The sequence below is a fragment of the Ambystoma mexicanum genome, chromosome 4p, assembly GCF_040938575.1.
Source record: "Ambystoma mexicanum isolate Mex_15411 chromosome 4p, UKY_AmexF1_1, whole genome shotgun sequence".
NCBI classification, from domain to species: Eukaryota; Metazoa; Chordata; class Amphibia; order Caudata; family Ambystomatidae; genus Ambystoma; species Ambystoma mexicanum.
In genome coordinates, this window is record NC_090927.1 from 617,168,259 (window position 1) to 617,187,671 (window position 19,413).

General features: G+C 42.2%; 1 protein-coding gene across 4 annotated transcripts in view; it reads right to left on the reverse strand.

Moving 5' to 3' along the window:
- KHDRBS2 (KH RNA binding domain containing, signal transduction associated 2) overlaps positions 1–19,413 on the reverse strand; it is a 2,055,883-nt gene that overhangs the window by 126,669 nt on the left and 1,909,801 nt on the right. The gene's annotated exons all lie outside the window — the stretch shown is intronic.

Here is a 19,413-nt window from a genome sequence, read left to right on the forward strand (position 1 = left end):
TTGCTGCATTAGCGCCATTCGCTGTGCGACTTCAATTTTCTCTATCTTTATCCAGTATGTAATGCTAATGAAACATGCCTCACCATCTATACGTTTATCTCCTAACATATCTTCATCTGTTATGTCAGTCAATCTGTATCCTTCCTCAAGAGCTATCACTGTTCTCTATGCTCTGCCTTCATCATCCACTCCTTCAAGCATTCCTACTTGTGCTATAGCTTCTTCCAATTCTATAGGAATAGTCTGCCCTTCACCCTCACCCATAGGTACTTGTGGTCTGAATAAGAACTCATCAGGTATCCTCACAATCTTCCCTATTAATCCAGGTAGCCATTTTAATAAAATGCTCATCCCATACATGAAGATTTCCGGATTTACCTGGACTCCTCATAGAGCCACTTACCCTGTAAATGCCAGTATAAACTCTCATATGTTTACATAGTGTATTCCTGGAGTGGAGCACCCTATTCCTTGATCAGTGAATGAAACTGTCATGTAAAGTTACATCATTAAATCTCTACCAAAAATGTTAACTGGTGTTTGTCATGAATATAACAAGGGGACAGACATGTCACTCTCCCCCATAGAAACAGGTAATTTATCAGTAGAATTAGCTAAATTTGTAGCTCCAGAGAATCCTTGAGCATTTTAAGGCAATTCCTGACATCAGATATTTTCCCTCCCATATACAAGAGAGAGTCGCCCCAGTGTCTAGAAGAAAAGGAAAGGATTTGCCTCCTATCGTCACATTGACCCTTGGCTCCTCTTTGGGGTCTGGTGTTATTGATAGTACTGAACACATCAAGTCACCCTGTGAGCTATCCTATTGAGGGTATAAATTCATCCCTGTCCCTGTAAAAGTGTTCCCTCCTACCACAGTGACACCTCTTAACCTAGGTGTTACTATCAGCACTGTGTTTGCATTCTGTTGTGTTTGCATAGGAGCTTGTTGTGATTGTCCTTTCGGGGGTGCATTTGAACCAACCCCTGCTGCTGTGTCTGTTGTGCTTGCAGACCCTGTGCCTCATAGGATGTGTGACCCTGGCAAAGCCTTCTCGCATTTGTGTACTGTATGGTGGTGGATAAGCTTTACCCCCTAAAGTAAACCTTTAAGGTTTTCCATTTTGGTGCGTGTTTCCTCGGCTTCTACATACAAGCGCAATATGTCCTGTAATCCCACAATTCCACCATACTGGGGGTGGCCCTCTGGCAAACTCCCCATTATATCCACCCTGAGTTTTCAGGCATCCACCCTGGTCATTTTGAAATCTGCCTTGGGCGTTCTGAAATATGACTCCTCTTCCTCTGAAGGTGACACCTCTACCTCGTGGCCAAAACCCATACCCATTTTGATCTACTGGGTGTACATTATTCACCTCCAATCCACCCATTATTTCTTGCACTCCTCCTCCTTCTCCATTTGTCAACATTGCCCGTTCTATAGCAAACTTTGACAATTTCTTCTGAACTAACTTAGCTTCCTTAATTTTCCCGTTCTCATCTTTTTTTTTGTTCTTCTCTTGTAACAACCGACAATGACTTACAATAGTTAATTGTATCTCAGTCCATGGCTTTGCTTCCATTCATACTTGCCTCTTTACCTGTTCTGGCAACCACTGACACTAAATATGATAGAATAGTGCCACTGTTTTTTCCAACAGTTCACGCATTTGAAGCTGCCATCTCTCTTGAATATCCTGAATATAAGCAATATGGTCTTCATCTTCCTTCATTTTACGTGTCATAATTTCACCCATATCTGATGTGTCAGGATACTGTACACTGAGAGCCCTCCAAAGATCTGCCCTGCAATTACTAATTGGTGCTCCATCATGCGTTATGTTTTGTGCTGTCACACCCGCATATCCCGCTCATCTCCAGATGTCATCTGCTCTCTCCAAGAATATCTGCCAGTAGACCTTTTGTGTCTCCTATGGCTAGCGTGTTTCCCCCTGTCATTTTCTCTAATTCGTATATCCATTTCCTAGCCCCCGAATTCATACTAGGGAGCTTGCATTTTATGTTTTCCTAATCCATCTGAGGCCATGGAATATATGGAGGTCATTCTCCCCCTTCTCTAGCAGGGGGAATTGTGAGAACTCCATCCCATAGTCAGATCCCACTATTTGTTTTGCCTAATGCAGGGGTAATCATCCCTATTCGCCTTCCTGCTGGTAATAACCTTAACCTACTCACATAAGGCAGAGATTCTCCTCTCTCACTATACAATTGTCTTCTGGGAAGTTTGGATATGGTATAGGATATGGTGTTCTTTCATTAGGCTGTTCCCGGCCTGACCCTCTTACCTCTTTATCCATCTGGTGACTTCCCAGAGGGATGACTGACTCTCTTTCCTCATCTGACATTGCTAGCCCCTAACTAGTGTCACTATCATCCTCCTCTTATATATCTAAATGTAAATCATTCATCACTTAACATGTCTTCTTCCTCATCCTATGGTTTAGATATCAGGGATCGGTTGCCGCTCCCTTGAGTCCTTACTTGCCTTCCTGCCGTATTTGCTGATATATCTTATCAATCCTTTCTCCAATGCTTTCTGCATTATATCTTTCCTCTTCCTGTGCTATTTTAGGTGTTTCTTGACTTGTTTCTCTTGTCTGGAAAAGTTCACTTATCTTGTCCCGTTGACCCTGTATTTCTTCGCTTGGTCTTATTTGTTCTTTAACAATAAGACTGGCATCAAGACCTTGCTGCCTTTTGTTCTGTTTTATCTCTTCGTCCATTTCCCTTTTGCACATCCCTTATTGCCCTGTCTTCTTCTTGCTTTCCTTCTTCCCTTCTTCCTGCCTGTTTTCAATCTCCTTCTTTTCTCCTTCTCGGTTCTCTTTTTGCCTTTTCTTTTTGTACCTCTTCTTCCTCTCTCTTTCTCTTCTATCCCTTTCTTCTATCTCTTTCTTTCTAGTGTCATACTTCCTTTGCTATTCTGCCCGCTTTTCGTCCTTTCATTGTTCCTCTCTGTATATCTGTTCCCTGCTTTTTCTTCCTTGCTCATCCTCCCTCAACTGCTTTTCTCGTTCCCTATCCTTCTTTTCTTGCTCATCCTTATGTTTGGCCCTTTGCCTTGCCTCCTCAATGCTTTTTCCATCTAACTTGAGCAATATCTGTCCTCCAATCCATTCATTCTTTACGAGCATTACCTCATCAGCCCTATCCTTATCTCCTTTCCATCTCTTAATTTCTCTGTCTATATTTGTAGATATATTCGATCTCTCGCCTCTTTTTTCTTTATCTCGTACACATTTACAGGCATATTCTTTCCTTTTGCTCTCTTCTGGACTATCATCACTGCTATAAGCGGGGGGTTCATACATCAGGTTGGCATTTAATTCCTTTAAAGGATAAACTTCTATTTCCTCTGTATCTTTGCTCTTAATCTCGGATAGAGTAAGAGGAGCTGAAGGCTCAATGCCCTCTCCATTATGCTGATTAAGCATCCACTCCTCCTGTACTGGGTCTTCTTTCCCCTCTTGGTACATTTTCCAAAATTCTAAATCTGCCAGTCTTTCTTCTAATTTTTTTCCCGTGTACGCAGCGTGCACACATGTGGTCATGTGTTGTAATACTTTTAACAGTGATCCCGCTTGTGGCCATGGCATGAACATTTTATCAGTTGTGCCCTTTACCCATTCTGCACTGTACTGTTTGAGGTTGGGTGCATGTCTTGGTAATGTTTTACAGAGGTGCATGACAGGAGTGTCCTCCATAATGACAAGTTTCATTTGACTGTCAATACTTACTAGATTGTTAGTAAATCTCTATCTCAAAGCCTATTGCTCAATACTTTTCATCTCAAAATATTAAATGTGAACGAGCACCATCAATCGTTACTCAATTCCCTTTTGCTACCACAGCCTATATACCTTTTGATTTTATGCCAATTGTTTACTACGCATTTACTCAAAACATCACTTCCAACCTTTTCAGCTTATTAACTCTCGAGACTTCATACATCAAATAATACTTAAAATAATAACACAATACACATTAATAACTTTTGTGATCATCTTCCCTTTTCCCTATAATCATTTATACTAAGAGGTATTCTTTCCTTGCCTCCAATTATATTACCCTGTGCAGAGTTTTAGACATCACCTTAGACAGTCCTGACTGTGCGTATTCTCTCTTAATATTCCGACTGGAATTTGAGACGTCTTCTTCTATCTCCCTTGAAATAGGATTACTTAGGCTTTCCTTTACCTACACAAAATCTCCCGTTATCCAAAAATATCACAATCCCGCCCCTTTATATTGCGATTTCCCTCAGTCTACTTAAATCCGTTAATGAATGTGAGGCCTTCGGTATCGACTCCTCCTCCAATCCGAGCACTTTGCCTTCCGTCTGCGCAACCGCCCATGGAAACTGAGCAGGGATTTCTTCAAAGAAGAGCCTGCCCACCATCTCAATTCTGCTTGCAAGTTTATTTCTATTGTCCACTCACCACAGGAAACTCCAAGATCTTGCAGCTAATGGCAGAGGTGCCCGATCATTCGAAACTCTGAAGTCAAACTAGTAATGATATGATATAGCATTTATAAGGTCCTTATACACAAGTGTTTCAAGCCGCGATGAGGCAAGGGAAGGGGAACAGAGGGAAGACAGAGACATCGATCCTACTAGGCCAGGTGTCATTGAGATTGTGGGAGTACAGGGGAGAGAAAGGGGAAAAGTGTGGTGGAGAGACAAAATAAAAAATAGTATAAATAAAAGCAATAAGTAAAAAGTGCGTCCAACTGGTGGCAAGAGCATGGGTAAGTGTCGACTTCTGGTGTTAAGTGCTGGTAGAGGACTGTAGGGATACAGAAACAGTCCCCAAGTGTGACGGTTGCCAGGGAGGCAGTGCAGGTGTGCAATTGGCGAGGGAGGAGATCTTGGCCCGAGATCAGAGGGTGGCCAGGTAACCAGTGCAGTTTCCGTTTCAGTTAGGAGTTCAGCAGGGGAGAGGAAGAGAAAAAGCAGAAGCAAAGACGAAGGTTTTGAGGTGCTTCTGGAACCGGAGATCGTTCTCCTCATGTTTCAGGGAGTCAGGCAGGCTGTTCCAGAGGGAGGCCCCAGCCGAAGAAAGAGATCTACCACCAACTTGTTGCTTGGAGAAGAGACTGGCGCTGAGGGAGTTGGAGGCGGATGAGCGAAGAGCTCAAGAAGAAAGAAATTTAGGAAGAGAGAGTTGAAGGTTTTGAGGCCCCGGGCCCCAGAAGGCCTTGTGGACAATGCAGAGGGTTTTGAACTTAATCCCAGCAGCCACTGGAGCCAGTGCAGAGATTTCAGTCCTGGAGAGATAAGATCATTGGGCTTGAGGCCAAGGACAAGTCTTGCCGTTCTGTTCTGGATGGGGTGCAGAGGGCGGAGAGTAGAGGCAGGCAGATTTAGAAAGAGGATGTTGGAGTATGCAACCTAGATAGAACAAGAAATGTGGAGACAGTGAGCTTCTGGGGAAGGAGAGGAAAGCAAGAATACCTCTGAGTAGGTGCAGCTAGTAATGTGACTTTTTAGAGCCATCTGAGATGTGGGTAGAGAAGGAGAGTATGGAGTTAAAGATGACCCCAATGTTTTTTGCCTCACGGGTGGGAGCAGGAAGAGGGCCAAGAGAGGCAGGCCAGAGAGTGACAGGAAAGGAGGGAGTGAGTGTGCTGATGAGGAAAATCTCAGTTTTACTGGCATTAAGGCAGAGATCATTGTTGGCACACCACTCCTGAATAGCAGACAGACAGTTAGAGATAAGAGAGGGAGAAGGGGTGGCTGAAGGAAGCCCGAAAATGAGCTCAGTGTCATTCGCATAACACTGAAAGTTGGGGCAGAGAGCGGCAATGCTGTGGCAAGAAGTGCCAGGTATTGGTTGAACAGCTAGGGAGAGAGGCTAGACCCCTGGGGAACACCACAGGTAGAGATAGAAATGTATCAGAGGAAGGACCTGAGTTGGCCCTGAGAGGGTCGATCAGAGAGGAAAGAAGTCAGCCAACCCAGGGCCTGTCCGGTGATACCCAGGTTATCACGGAGATGGTTGAGTAGGATGGCATGGTTGACCATGTCAAAGGAAGAAGAGAGATCAAGTAAGATGCTGACACAGGGGGTATTGGAATCAAGGTTGGAGAGTAGGTCCTCACAGATGTTTAGGAGAGCAGTGTCTGTGCTTCTGGCAGCTCTGAAGCCAAACTGATGGTCATGAAGACAACCAACAGATTCATTGTGAAGATTAAGCTGGGTGATGGCCAGCTTTTCAAGGACCTTGCCCAGGAAAGGAGTGATGGAGATTGGGTGGTAGTTAGCCAGACAGGAATGATCGGCAGAGGGTTTCTTATGAACACAAGGGAGTGCTTCAGTGAATAAGGGAAGAGTCCAGTAGCAAAGGAGTGATTGCCGAAGTCGGCCAGAGCAGGAGCCAGGGAGCCAATGTGGTCCTTGATGGTTTTGGAGGAACAGGGATGAACCTGTTTTGACAAGACTTTCATAGATCGGACTTGTATAGAACCCTCATCTGGGGAGAACAACAAGGCAGAGAAGGAGGGAGGGGGGTGACCGAAGAAGTGCAAGAAGAAGAGCAGAGAGTAGAGGTAGGAGGAGAGGTAGAAAGAGAGGACAGGATGACCTGTTTTTTAGAGATGAAATGAGAAGTCAGAGCCATGCAGAGGGCCTAGGAGGGGATAGGAGAGGTAGAGACTGTGGTAGGATTGGCCAGTTCCTTGCAGATTTTAAAGAGTTTGGCCGAGTTGTTAGATGCTGCAGAGACACAGGCTTGGATGTGAGCTCTCTTCTTGGTCCGGACAGAAAGCCGGCATTGCCTTTGGAGCAGGCAGCAGACCAGTTTGTCAGAAGATGAACCAGAAGCACGCCATTTCCTCTCAGCCACCACTTGCGTTTGAGGGTGACAAGGTCTGAGTCGTACCAAGAGTACCAGGAGTTGCATTTGGCTTTGTCAGGGTGTGATTCAGCCAAAGTGGGGGGTTAGAAGGCAGCTGTGAAAGCCTCAACTGACACATCTCTTACATCTGAAACCATCCATACTGCTACCACATGAGCTTTTGGCCGTTGGAACATATTTTTGTAATGGATGGGATTACACCCGAATAATTCTGAGGCCAAATAACCGGACAGACTCAAGAAGATGGAAAGTTACTGTTTTATTAACAATTATCTAAAACATGGAGGTTACAACAAACATCAACAGATGGACGCTGAATCTCTCAATGATTTCCACACAAAATACACGTCATATACTCCATTATGCATCAGAGTGACGTCACTCTACATGGCAATAGAGAAAAACCTATCAAGGATCAGGATTCATTAAGGGAAAGATCTAGACATACAATCATATAGGGGCTAGGATTATTATTGGCTATCCTTTATCGGTGGACAACGTATGCCTATCTCTTCAATCTGTATCATTGGTCTTCTAAGCTATAAGGTCCTTCATTATATGGACTAATACAATTGGTTGGCACGCTTGTGCCATGTCTGGAACATTTGGTTCATTTAGCAGCATGCAAGCCCAGACCAAGGTGCATAGAGATAGGACATGAAGCTACCTCACCACCCATTTAGCCCAACATCTCTCATCGCCCATGCATTCTGTTATGAAATTGTCTTTGTACTTGGCTTTGCAGAGTATTCTTATTCTGGGAATGTACGGGAGGGAGGGCACTCGCTATCCTGTCTGATCTCGAAGTTCAAACTCTATTTCCATCCTTGGCTAACGTGACAAGAGACCACGATTTGGTCCATTTTTGCAGATTTTAAATGCTTTAAATGAATATAAACTTTGCATCCCTTATGTTCTTTCTTGCACCTTAGCGTGAGAGGATTCATACTCCGAAACACTTGTTCTTCTTCAGAGTAGATAGCTGACCGCAAATTCTAGGAGCTTGACTTCAGAGCAGATAGCCCCGCCATCCAGCTTCACTAGCCTGCTATTCTGCTGCGACATAGGTTTTCTTGGTTTCTGGCTTATTTATTTCATGATATCAATTTCCAGTTTCTGTACAAAGTCGGCTTCGCCTGCATTCTATTCACCACTCTGGCTCTACCTGTCATCAGGTCTAGTATGATAGTCACCTGTCTGTTTCCATTTCCTTCGCACTCGCTCTCTGCCTTCCTTATCTATGTCTTAGCTCTTGCACTATCTGAAATGTCGTCAGGCTGAGTACGATAGTTAATTTCACATCCTTACTGTTCATGGCCTATAAGAATGTATTTGTATTTTCCCTTGTTCCCTCCCTTGCATTGAAGCGCTTTGAAACACATTGTGTATAGGCGCTATATAAATACATATCATATCATACTCATAGCTAGCCTATAAAATGAATTGATCTACCCTGCGTTACAGCGTCAGTACATCAATTGAACTTCTGTTTTCTGCAGCACTTTGTCAACTTGTAATCTTCTTCTTTCCCACTTTGATACTCTATGTTATACTTTACTTTATTATTTATCCTCTAGGATGCATACATCATCTTTTTCAGTATCTCGGACGTTGTGCACACTTTCTTATGACATCATCAGTTCATTTTCTTAGCTCTTTCTCATATTCCTTCAGGGAGTTCCTCCTGTAGGGTGTCATCAACTCGAGGGTACATTCGATAGGGTTGTCTCAATGGATATCTTCTTCTAAATACTTGCTGTGGTATTGGCACGATAGCTGGTGTCAGGCAAAGCAGAGTCTCATGTCTCTGATACAAAGTATTTAGGGGAGCGGGATCTCCTGCGGATGTATACATCTGCTCCTCTACACTTCCTTGATGTTCTTCCACCTCTTCTCTTCACTTTCATTTAACATGTTCTAGTTCACTTGCTTGATATTCGATCTTTCCATTTCTTTGCCATAATTATACTAATTTTTTTCCTTCATGTGTTTCTCCACTCCTAGACATGTTTTAACAAGTCTTCCACCAATTCCTTATCTCCTTTCTCTATTTCCTTCTCTTTTCTTGTCCACCTCTTGTGGTGCCATATCTCGTCCCAGCCCTCTGGTACTTTTTAGTCCTAGACCTCTGGGTCTTTCTCCTTCCAGCCATCTGGGACTTTCTTCTAATATCACTCTGGCTCTTTATCCTCCATTCCCTTTGGCACTTACTTCCCTGGCCACCTGGCTCTTGGTGTTTTTCATCAGAGCCTTCTAGATCTGTCTGATCCCAGCATTTATGGCCACTATTTTCCCAAAATTCTTATCAGCCCACTAGCTTCCATAAATCCCCACCTCTAGTATTTGTCTTTCACCTTCCTTTTGTGCCTCCATAGCAGACTTGTGTCTTCTTCTTACCCCAACATCTGGGTCTCTTGCCCAGCCTTCTGTGTAATGCTCTTCCTGTGATCCAGGGGGTCTTGTCCACCCTGCTAACTACTGCTCTTCCTGTGAGAAGGGGCTATCCCTCAGTGACCTCTCTCCTGCTTTTGCTCCAGATGCCACACCTTCTTCAGCTCCTCCTGTTCACCTCTCCAGCCAGCTCTGAATGAGCTCTTCCTCCTAACACCTATCACATTCTGTCGCAAGACCTGAATTTGTATAGGGCGTATGCCCCATCTTCCAGCCTTTCTGTTGTACAAGGCTGTATTTACCTAGGTAGATTTGGATGGGATTGGCATATGGCTCTGCTCCTAATCATGACTTAGCAGCCCTGAGTTTGGATTTAGGGTTTGGTTGTCCATACTTTTGGGCAACCCTCTCTTTGCATGCCACACCCTGGCCCTGTCCAAACTGATCTCAGTTGTATGAGAATGGAGCCCTTGGGAGGTGTTCTAGCTTCCTATTCAGGTCCTGCTCTTTTTCCCCAGAATTTGTATAGCTGATGTCTGTACTTGTGCGAGGGGCATCTAGCATAGAGGTGGGATCAGCTCTGCGAGTTCAGTGCTTGCACTGAATTCTCTTAAAAGGATAGGATAATCTATACCGTCAATGCAACAATACCCCTCTCAAGCGATACATGGTGGATGGCCAGGGGATTTCATAAATAACTATTATTGCCATTATTCTACAAAAAAATAACATATTGGCAATAATATATGCTGTTAAAATAATTTAATAATGTAAACTAAATATCACTCAAGGGTGATGTCAGTTCTGCCTGCAGTCATTTTTTTAATGTATTTGTATTTCTAGAGTATGTTGGTGCCCAGGCAAATGACATAATTTGCCTAACTAACAAGTGGTCATGTGTCAGCATAGACGACAGATTGTTCAGCAAGACTTAGAAAAGAATTAAAGACAATATGATTAACATCAATTTAAAAGTCCACAAAAATCAATTCCGCAATTATGAAAAGTGTTAACACTCTACTTTAAAATCCATTATGTAATGCTTCACTCCCACTTAATATGTGAAGATATAGCCCATCAGTGAACATGAGGAAGCTTGTAATAAATGAGATCCCTATAGGCATTCAAAAGTAAAACATTCTAAAAGAGAAAATGCTCATCTTAACGTAATGTATTAATTAGTAAACTTATACAAATCCACTGATTGCTATTGCAAACCTTCCCTAAATAGCTACACACAAAAAGTGCCAACCAGCTGCACCTTACACACAGGTAACATATAATAGGCTACATTCATAAAATGTATAGTTTAGTAGGTAACATCCCAACAAGTTCTTCATATAAAAATACTGGCTCTTACTTTTAACCTTGAAAAGCTTCTATCACTTAATTCAACCATAGGTGTGACAATCCCTTTACTTGTTTCAGATTCTAGAGGAAAAGGTTCTACTTCAGCTTTAGTTGAGAGATGTATTTTTTTTCTGTCTGTACATTTGTTAAAAAATATCACATACTTTGCTTTTTAGTGGTTCCATCGATGATTTAAGTTTCCACCTCCAGTGTGCTCATATTGCATGACAAAATATGAATATGAGCCACCTAAGATGTTGGCTCTATGTGAAATTTCTGCATTTCTCCTCTTCCTTCTCTCTCCCTCTACCCTGCTAACCTCTCTCTCTGCTCTATCCCTCTCTCTGTCCTTTTCCACACAGCTTGCTGACTGGCTGCCGGGTGTACTTCAGAGTTTCACAGGTCCCTGGAAACCTCCCCAGTCCTCTCACACTTGCCTCTGGGCCTGCACTTGCCTCATCGCTACTGCACTTGGTCAATGGCCATGAGATTGACATCTCACAGCACTAACCCAGTTTCTGACTGACTGGGTACACTTTGATTCCCCCACCTGCACTTGTCCCCCATCCCCTCACCTGTACACAATCTGAACGTACCATGCCTTGAAGATCGTCTATCTACAGGGAGCTCATTTAGGGGTCACCAGAGGTCACAACTGCAACCTCTGAGGTCTCCCTTGCGACCTCTGTGATCTCCCTTGCGACCTCTAAAAAGAAAAACTAAAAAAAACGGGTTTTTTTGTAATGCAAGCTCTGGGGCTGTGGCCCATGTGGCTCTTTACTCTTGGAGTGGCTGGCTTTCTTGTTCAGGCCCCTTTAAAAAACAAAAAGAAAAATAGGAACAGGAGTGCCACAAGTCTAACACTTTCAGCACTGAACCTAAATAAGAAAGAATAGGAATACCACAAATTGTGTCTTTCTGGAATTCTATACAATCATTGCTAGACTCGTTAAAGGTTTATTTTAGGCACACTACAGCGGGTGAGTCACTGATTTGGTCTGTTCTTAAACGCCTCAAATCAGCCTTTCATCCTTCTGAGGTCGATAAATGAGTACCAACACAGGTTGGGTGATATTGAGTGCATATTTTTTCTATATAAAGCGCTTAAGTGTATGTGCTATATAATAACACATCATTATCATTTAGTCATGGACGTCTGCTTGCATTCACGATAATCTGAGCCTATACACACTGATCTTAACGATACATATGGCGATTCAATCTTGTATGAAATGTACATGACAGTATAGTGATATCGTAACCCTTTTTTCGTAGTGTACAATGCTATTTGATGCCACTTCCTGTTTTGTCAACGGGTGAAAGGTCGTGTTCCATCGGTTCCCACAATATCACTTAGGGGTGGGGTTAAATGACATTGCTTCCTGTGATGTCATCAGGCGGTCAAGGGTCGTGTGATGTCACTTCCGCTACCCCTGACATTTTGGTGAAATGACGTCCCTGTCTATCTATCTACCCTGTCTCCCCTCCTTGCATGGTGACGACTCAATGCACTTGGAAAAACTGCAGAATCGTCGTCAGACCTATTTGAAGTTATCTACATGGTTAATTTCATTATATGCACATACACTTCCTATGCAAACTTGTATCATTGAGAAAGTCAAGGGCTCTGAATGACTCTTGTTTTTCCCCCTTGTTCCTCCCCTCCTTGAGTGCTTTGAAAAACGTGCCTTGTTTATAGGTGCTTTGCAAATAAACATTACCACACCATACCATAGTGTACAGGCCACTCTCTTATTCAGTTTCCCTGCCACTGAAACCTTCTATTAATGAAGGTCAAATGATATTTGATATGAAATCATTTAGGTGCTTTTAGGGTTTCCTAAAACAAATCCTATAGGAAAATCGTGTTCAGTTGGCAATTAAATGTTACCATAGATTCCAGTCGTTTATGTTTGTAGGATGGGGCAGTATTTTATTTTACACACGTTGTGCCTTTGACGATTTTATGACAGAAAAGTAGGCAATCAGCTCCCTTTGTATTAACTCAGTCCCAGCTAATTTACCAGAGCAACGGGGTGTTTTGTCCAACAAACTTGAATACTGGTAGTATCTTACCACTTTTGAAAACAACACATTTAAATGCAGCTCAAAGAAGGACATTTCAGGACAATACCTCGTTTACCTTTCTTGGGGAAAATATTGAGGGCAGTTGTCAATTAACTACGCTGTCATCTAAACCGGACCAATTTAGTTCAGCCCCATTAGTTTTTCACCCATGATGCCGCACTGAATCAACAACCGACCAGCTGGCAGACAATGCACTTCTGGTGTTATATGAGGAGGGAGCTTGCTTGCTGTTGCTGCTCAACCTCTTCCTGACTTTGATATAGTGGACCATGTCCTTCATGTATAAACTCACAGAAGGTATGGGCCTCTAAGGCGAGATCACTGAATGGTTTACATGTTATCTCTCTGAGTGAAGGTCAAGTCGTCCTATGAAGTCTTCAAGGTCCACCTCCCACTCTGTGTTGTGTGAAGTGCCTCATGGATGAACACTGTTCCATTTTATCTCTCACAAGTATATGGGGCCCTTGTGAGTTCTAATGGCGCAGTGGAGGTTCTCGGACTATCAGTATTAAAGATGGGTGCTCCGGATAAACAAAAATATTTAAGGCCTATCTAAAAAATAAGGGTTTGACTCAGCTCGGAAGTTTCAAAGCATTTGCATCCGAGAGTCCAAATGGGAGCACCTTTTGAACTGGGATCCGAGCAGCACTAATAGATACTGGTATCTTGTGGTTCTACTCAGCTCAAAAGCAGCTATTTGATAATGCTGAATTCTAGGATACTCAACCGGTAACCTAGAATTCAGTATCACTGGTTTGAGAAAATGACACACTAGGAACATAAAACACAAAAGAAAAATGTGCAGTGGATATATATATTTTTAACTTGTGTTCATTTTCGAAATGTGCGGAGCTACTCATCATAGATTCTTTAGAAGGATGCATTTACATTGCAGCATTGTGAACACAGATAAGCAACATCATTGATGGTGGACTTCAAACTGATAAGCATAGGATGTAGCAACAGGCACAATTATAACAGTAAAGCCACTTATATGGGTTGGAGAATGGCAGAGTTCACCAACAAGAGATTTAATAACAACAAACACGCCAGACTCATAAAATACTGGCCCAATGTGGAATAACAGGTGTGCTTTTATTCTTTAATTAATTCTGAATGTGGGCATTACACTGCATCTAGACGACCTTTTTCTGTCCCTTTGAGCATTTGTGCAAACAAGAGAGGTGGGGGATTACGTGCCTTTGAAAGCACATCCTGAATGTACAAAAATAATGTTTTTTGAAATTCACTGATAATAGTCAAATTCCCTTGCACCAGTTTGGAATAGATACAAGCGGGGCGTAATACATTAGAGGGTCATTGCTGATCCCTTTTCTTTTAATGGAAGAGCAGCCATATACACGACTGCTGCCCCACTTGCATTTCTCTCCCTCAACAACGATAGAAATGTTTTTTCCCAGTATTGTGAAATGTGCTGCTCCACTCATGTATGCAAGGGGAAAGGCCAGAGAAGTATTTGTGCTGTCAAACAGCACCCCTGAAACACGCATGTCACCTTTGAGGATAAGGAGATCTGGACATTTCTAAAATGAACACAAGTTAAACAAAGATGTCCCCTGCACATTTTCCATGTTTGTTATTGTGTATTCTACACATTCTAACTCTCTCCTGCTCAAGGTTGCTGATGCTCCAGAAGAGCCATCTTCTGCCAGATTCAGCATTCACATTACTTAGATAGAGGAAAACGTCTTGGACATGAAATCGTGCTTAATTCGAACGGATGTCTCATTATAGTGTGGTGTGATGGTGTATGTAGTGCTCCCGTTTGGAAGTGGGAGTATTGTACACTTTATTTTTTTAAATATGGGAGTAAAAAGATTTTTAAGGGAGTAAAAATGTAAGTCCAGTTACCAATGAGAGTATTTTCTAAGTGTACAAAGATATGTTTTAACTGAAAAACAAATGTTTTTGGAATCATAATTTCTTTGCACCAAGATATGAATGCAAATTAAAAGATCAATGTTTACCCCTTCTGTTCAGACATTTATAATAGTAGTTTCATGCTGTGGTACAACATGCACTATAGGTCCAAACATATCCATGGATCTGTGTGGGTGAAAGCAGGAGCACATGGTTCTACGTGTCTGTTTACTAATTTTTGTTGTGATTGTTTGTTCTCCCTATTTTAATTTTTTGGGAGTATTTGCATATGTTTAGGGAGTAAAAGTGGCTGACACACCACTTATCTGTAGGGATGGGCATATGCATGAACACATTTTTCCCAGCGACACGTATTTATGAAAATGAAGCTCTTGTGATATTGTGATATTTATCACATGTGGTACAAAGAAAGTATTCTGCAGGGAAAATGTGGGATTATTTTCCCCCTGGATTATTTTCTACTCAGAAGGATTGTCTAAGTATAGATTTAAATCCCATGGGCTGCTCTTGGAGTCTGTTGTTGGAGACATTTTTGTAGGGTGTTGTATAAAGTATTTACACTCCATACAACACACTAGAGTAGCTTGTAGAAAACAGACATCTTCTTTATTTAAACATAGTTGCTCTTTCTGTATAATCTCAGAAGGTACACAAGAAGACATCAAGAGACACCCACAGGCCATCCTCATCACATGCAGGTTTAAGCTCAACCCTCGAAATAGGAAACCTCATTCAACACAATCTCCCAACATTCTAATCACCTGACCATTCACTCCTGCTTAAACGCAACCTTCAACTATCTTGCATTATCAGCCTATACAAAAACAAGTTGCAACACATCTACACATCTTCCTTCCACATAACCGGATGGAGAAACACAACAATATACAAAGCAGAAGTCACATTGGTAAGTGTGCACGCTTCAACGTAGCACATATAGGGCGTGAACTCATCGCTTCATGATTTTTAAAAACATTTTTTTATTGACATAGCTGATATAAATCAACTTTACAATATCATCATTAAAAGAAAACTTAATACAATAGAGTGATTACATTCATTGAACAATTAAGTTGGGAGAACATTTAAGAAAAAATCATTTAAAAAAAAAAAAAAAAATTGCTGGACTTTCATACAGAAAAACAAATCACAATTAACAAAACATCTTCTAGCAGAACCCAAAATTAACAAGACTGATTTTCAGATCAACTTCTGATCACTATTAGTGAAGTCTAATCAGTTCCTAGACAGACAACTGCATTCTTAGCCCAGTGGCACTCACATCCACTGCACTGTTCTTCATTCCTGTTTTTGGGTCAGAATGATCACACTAACCATTGATATTGATATTGATATTTTATTTCTATTGCGCTCGTAAACAAGTGTTTCAGAGCGCGACAAGGCAATGGAGGGGAACAAGGGAGAACAAAACAGCAATCTTACTAGGCCTAGTGACATTGAGAACGCTCAAGTGCATGGGAGAGGGGGAGGGGAAAAAACGCATGGAAGGGGGCAGAAGTGGAAAGTGCAAAGCAGAGGAGAAACAGATAAATAACAATAAAATACATAATAAAGGCAACAAACAGTGGTAGTGCAGCCAGCAATTTGCAAGTGCTAGGCTTAAGGCAACAAACAGGGTAGGTTGGATAAGTGCAGGAAGAAATAGGGGAGGTTGTATGGGTACAGGTACAGACTCCAGTGAAAGTGGAGGCCCAGAGGCAGTGCGGGAGGGTGGCAGGGTGAGCAGGTACCTGGGCCCGGAGGACAGAGGGTGGCCAGGTGCATGGTGCCAAGAGAGAACAGATCAGCAGGGGAGAGGGTGAATGAAGGCAGAAGAAAAGAGGAATGTCTTGAGGTGCTTCCGGAACCGGAGATGGTTCTCCTCAAGTTTTAGAGTGGCAGGCTCTCATTGCTCTCCTGAAGTTTCAGACCATGAAGAAGCACAATTGCCCTTAGTCTGGTCTGAGTGTCAATTCCATAATGTATTAACTTCCATAAAGTTTCAGGAGTAAGAAGCTTAAAAAGCTCCATCAGATATTTGAAGTGTGTAAACCGCTGATCAATCAGAGCATCACACTCAGTGAGGAGATGGCTTAGCGTTTCTTTATGATCTTGTCTCTCATAGAAGCGACAACAGTTGTCTGTGCTCTTAATAATATTTTGTCAGGCCAAAACCTGTCTTGTGGGCCACAAGTTCAACCTCAAGCGAATTAAGTCATTTCTGTGCAAGGGCGATGGAGATTGCAACAGATAAGGCTCAGGTACAATGTATTTCTTATGGCAAACAATTCAGGATCAAAGTCTCGATACTACTACATGATATTCTAGTGTCGATCCAGTCTCTCTGGAAGAGTTTTGTCTTGACTTGATTAGGATTTTGAACCAGAGTGATTAGAGAAACATCTGCAAGTTCAAGGGCATGGGTGACTAACATCCGTCACTTTGAGATAAATGAGTCAGTCGAAGAGAGGACAACATCGGATAATATAACCAGCACAGAACAAGTTTGAAAGGCTATCAGTCATTTGCTAAAAAGAGCAACCAGCTGCCACATGTACCGAGCAAACAAGGAAATCAAACCTAATTCATTACGAATCAGTGCTACTGGTGTCGAGGGTGGAAGCTGCAGAATTTTTCGCCAGTATTTGCCACAAGCCTTGACCAAAACTCTTTTGATGAAGTTGGTTTTGACTCAGATGCGTAAAGGAGAATAGGTGTAGTCTTTTGTCGTTAGTAAGCCAATGCTGGAACGATGGTGAATTTGCCAAACTTGGCTTGAATAAGTGTCGCCTGATGGATAGAAGTAATGGTTTTGTCTTGCAGTAGCTGTTGGTAAGCACGAGAAACCTCTTTGACTGGTGATTAAAGTGCCTAAATAGGTGTAATATTGCACAATTTCAAGCTGGATTCCACCCAGAAACCTCTCTTGATGGACTTCTTGGCTGGACGAAACTGCATGATCTTAGTCTTCTCCAAGGGTCACCGAACAACAAACGTTTCTTAAACTAACAACTAACTTTGTGGTTCTTTCTTGATATCCTTGGTTGTGGGATGTCTCATTCACACTGTTGACGTCACACGTCGCTTATTCAGTTTGCTTATAGAGATTGGGCAAGCATCCTCAAAATACAAAAGGCAGCACAGTAATTGGTCTCCAAGTGAGATGTTTGGGCTTACCCTTAATACAGAGTCACCCGCACGCTGTTCACTGGGCACTGGACACAGGACACACTGCTTCGCACTCCGAGCATGCGCAGTGTTTATGTAAAAAAAAATAAAAAAATTGCAAGAAGTAGAAAGTGGACTGGAGTTCCAGGGACTTTGTAGATAGGCTGATACAACCCAGGCACAAACAACAGTGACAGCCTCCCCTCAGAGCAACACAGGACACACTGCTTCGCACACCGTGCAGCGCTCTGTGCATGTGTGGTGTTTATGTAAACAAACAAAAAATATTTTTGCAAGAAGTAGAATGTAGACTTTCCAGGAACTTTGTAAATAGGATGATGCATTCCAGGCACAAACAGCAGTGGCAGCCTCTTCTCACGGCAACACAGGACTCACTGCTTCACACACTGCACCAATTTCATGCCACAACTATGCACACAACACAAGAACACACAGATCAAAAATCACATGGATATGCATCTAGTTTCAATACAGCGGAAATGAACTTGCAGCCTCATTATTACCCACCGACAAAGATGTCCCAGCAGCACAATCCAAGGTATTACAAAGGTGATCTGGACTGATAGCTTATTGAATACCAAACACATACACAATTCAGGAATACTTTTGGAGATAGTTAGCACTCACCACAGGCAGTTATGGACAGCAATGACCACGTTCTAAATTTTCCCTTTAACTCCAGCATAGTAGTTGGCACACACCTCAACAAAACAGATGTCAGTGATATGACACATCCCTAAAGGTGCCAGCAGATGGCCTGCACACAACGCTCTAGCATTATAACCAGGAAGCATGCATTTGTTGACAAACCGCACTGGGCTCTACAGCCGTAAACATTCATCTCATTGAATGTGTTGTTTTCCACAGACATGTTCTCCCACAAATCTAATGTACATCACAGGTAGTACAACGTCTCTCTTCCACTAACAAAGGAGCTAAATACCCTCAATATAATCTAGCTATCAGATCTGTATTTACCAACAACCTGTATTAACTCCTATACACTAGATCGGACTGGACCATAACATTGTCTCGGGGACCAATGAAAAAGTGGTCCACAGTTGAAAATTGCAATTCATTCCTTTTGATACTGTTTGAATAGTACCAAAGGGGTGTTTTTGGGATAAAATGTGATACAAACCTTGGATTTTAAAGAATATTCATTCAGCAAAACTGCTCAAAACTATTAACCGCATAGTGAAGTAACTCATCAAACTGGCCAACTTAGACCAAAAAAACTGGCCCACAACAGTGTTTTGGGTTTTTCGTTCGGTCACAGGCCTATTGCCATATAGACCAGTCTGAACCTGCCTATACAGGACAAGAAGCCCCTCTCTGCAACACAAAGTTGATGAAATAACATTCCTATAATAATATTTCATTTACATGCATCTTAAACTCAAGAAACCAGATCATGAACTATTCACTTCATACCTACATTACAATTGTTCATAATTTATATTAAGCTTGGGTGTGAACATTTAATCAAGCAACATTATATATTAGCGCTAATCTCCTACCACAACTCTAAAACATTATACATGTTAAATTATGCATAAGTCATTGCATGCTAATGCCACACACATACACACACAGAGACACCCACACATCAACA